This window comes from Nicotiana tomentosiformis, chromosome 8 (assembly GCF_000390325.3).
Source record: "Nicotiana tomentosiformis chromosome 8, ASM39032v3, whole genome shotgun sequence".
NCBI lineage: Eukaryota > Viridiplantae > Streptophyta > Magnoliopsida > Solanales > Solanaceae > Nicotiana > Nicotiana tomentosiformis.
This window is the reverse complement of record NC_090819.1, coordinates 8,152,721-8,156,300: the sequence shown is the minus strand read 5'-3', so window position 1 is coordinate 8,156,300 and position 3,580 is coordinate 8,152,721.

Sequence of the window (3,580 nt, the reverse complement as noted above, 5' to 3'; positions counted from 1 at the left end):
ATTTTCAAAAGAATTAGAAAAATAATACGATAATGTTTATATTATAGATAAAACACGAAATGTGAAAAAATAATTAAAATATTATATGATTAAAAATAATGTATATAAAGGAGAATAGAAATAATGTGAAAGGGTCTTACACTTTAAATTTGTTTAATAAAATAATTAAATAGGAAAATAATATTATTGATATATTTTTAAATTTTGTTTAGAGCTACGGAACAAAAGGACAAAGTTAAATTAAATTTCAGGAGTAATACAAAACTATATCGTATTATACTAAAAGTGGAGCAATGAGTAAGGACATTAAGTAAAGTGATAAGCTAATAAAAAGTCACGTAGCAATATAGCAATACTAAGTAATGAATGATAATACTTAAAATTGGAGCTATGGAACAAAATGCCAAAGTTAAATTAAAATTTCAAGAATAATACAAAAATATATTCATCGTATTATACTAAAAAGAGAGCAATAGGTAAGGACACTAATAGTGTCACGATCCAATTTCTCCTATGGGTCGTGATGGCGCCCAACGCTACCACTAGGCAAGCCAATAGTGAATTAAACAAGTTATTCCTCCTTTTAATAAGTTTTCAAGTAGTTAAATTCTATTTAATAAGAAATTAAGGAGTAGAAAATTTAATAAATGAAGCGTAGACAACTGAGTGACAAACATAGTGATATAAGTACTCCAAAATTATAAAGTCTACTAGTGTGTGCGCCAAGACCCGGTGTCACAAGTGTATGAGCAACTAGTAGAATATAAAAAACTCTAACTACTGTCTGAGTATAAAGTAGACAGAATGTAAATACAGAAGAGAGACTCTAGGGGCTGCAGAACGGCTCAGGAAGCAGCTCACCACTAGGCCTCGGGATATCTGAGATGCGCGCTGATAGGACCACCAGATGCACCTGCCTCAAATCCTGCACGATTAGTGCAGAAGTATAGCGTGAGTACATAAACAACATATACCCAGTAAGTATTTAGTCTAACCTCAAACAAATCGTGACGAGGGGTCGACTTCGACACTTACTAAGGGCTAACAATATGAATACATAAATTCTAAACAAGCATGAGTTATGTAAATAATTATAATAACTCATTAACAAGTACGTGCAAATAATTCTTTCACAAATTAATAAGTCCCAAATAAATTCTCGTCGTTAATAAGTGTAACCTCATAAGCCACAAAATAATATCAAGTATGATTAGGCTCAGAGTATTATTAAGCATGATTTATGCCGAGGTCGTACGACCCAATCCAGAATAACGTGTACACTGCCGAGGAACGTGCGGCACGATCCATAGATGCATCTATCTACTGCCGAGGCGTTCAGCCTGCTCCACAAGAAGAGAGAATACTTTATAAGCATTTGACTTAAACGTTATAATAAGGCTAATATACAATAATAATAATGTTTCATTTACGGTCAAGTAATCCGCTAAAAATTCAAGTAAGTGAAATTCGGTCTTTTAGAATTCATCTAACAAGTTCTAATGTAATTTAGGCACTTAAATTAACAAGTATGGTGCAACATTACAAGTAATTCATGATTTGGGTCCTAAACTACCCAAGCATAAGCATAAATAGTAGCTAGGCACGGACTCTAGTCACCTCGTGCGTACGTATCCCCCCACAATTAGAAGCAAATATTAATGTAAATCACCTATGAGGCAAATTCTCTCTTACAAGGTTAGACAAGAGACTTACCTCGTCTCAAGGCTCACTTTTCGGTCACAAATTTCGCTCTAAAGCCCCAACTCAATGCCGAACAATTCAAAACTAGTCAAATGTTATATAAATTAATCAATTCATGTTCAAAAGTTCATATTCTAACTATTAGGGGGATTACCCAACCCCAATTGAAGGATTCCTAAAATTCATCCCCGGGCCCACGTGCCCGAATTTCAGAAATTTTCGAAGAAAGTTGTTACCCATAACCTCACGAACTCAAATATATGATTTTCACTCAATTCCCTAACCATTTTTCGTAGGTTTTTCATCTAAATTCATGATTTTTTACAATTTTACATGTTAAAATCTACCCATAATGCAGCTCCGCATCTACGAAAAATCATCGCAGATGCGGCCCTTGCCTAGTTGGCCTACTTTCGCATATGCGTACCACTGGCCCGCTTCTGCGGGTTCGCTCCTGTGACGCGCGTGCCGCTCCTGCGGTTTTGGCCGCATCTGCGGTTTCCTCAATCGCACCTGCGCGTTCGCAGGTGCGCACATTCACCCACATCTGCGGTTCTGGGCTGCTCCTGCTGGGCCGCTTCTGCGGCTGCTGGCTCTCTTCTGTGAGTTCGCACCTGCGGCTGGCCCTCCGCAGGTGCGATTGCACTAGAAGCTGGATGGTTCAGCTGCTCACCCAAGGCCAAACGACCTCCGCGCATCGTCCGAATGGCATCCGGGCCACCCGAGGCCCCATCCAAACATACCAACAAGTTTGAAATCATAAAACGGACTCGCTCGCACCCTCGGAACGCGGAAAACAACATTAAAACCAAGAATCGTAACCCAAAACCAATAGGATCAACTTCTAAACTAAACCTCTTCCAACTTACTCCGAATGCGCCGAAACATACTTAAACTACTCGGAATAACAACAAATTTTGCGTGCAAGTCTTAAATAACCATACGGAACTATTCTCATGCCCGGAATCTCAAACGGACCTCGATAACACCAAAACCTACTCCAAACCTTATTTAAAGCACTTTAAAACCTTCAAGGTGCCAACTATCAATATTAAGCGCCGACACGCTCCCGTGTCATCCAAAACCCGATCCGAACATACGTCCAAGTCCAAAATCATCATACGAACCTATTGGAACTGTCAAATTCTGGTTCCGAGGTTGTTTATTCAGAATGTTGACCAAAGTCAAACTTAGCCTTTTAAAGGCCAACTAAGGAACTAAGCATTCCGATTTCAACCCGAAATCTTCCAAATTCAGAACTTACCATCCCCGCTAGTCATAAAATAGTAAAAGCACATTTAGGGAGTATTATTTAGGGGAACGTGGATCTAGAAAGCAAAATAATCGGTCGGGTTGTTACATTCTCCACCTCTTAAACAAACGTTCGTTCTCGAACGGGCCTAGAATCATACCTGGAGTGCTGAATAAGTGTGGATTCCCTTCATCGACGAGACTTTCAAGAGAACCTTATCGCCCACCATGAACAATAAATCACGCGCCTTCTGATCCGCGTAACTCTTCTGTCTGGACTATGCTGTGTGAAGCTGCTCCTAAATCAACTTTACCTTTTCCAAGACATCCTTCACCAGATCATTACCATATAACTTAGCCTCGTCGGGCTCAAACCATCCGATGGGAGAACGACATTGCGACCATATAAAGTCTTGAATGGAGCCATATCAATGCTAGATTGATAACTATTGTTATAAGCAAACTCGGACAAAAGCAAGAATCGATCCCACTGCTCTTTGAAGTCAATCACACATGCTCTGAGCATATCCTCCAAGATCTGAACTGTTCGCTGTGACTGCCCGTTGGTCTGCGGGTGAAAGGCGGTGATGAGGTCTACACGGGTCCCCTACTTACTCTGTACTGCTCT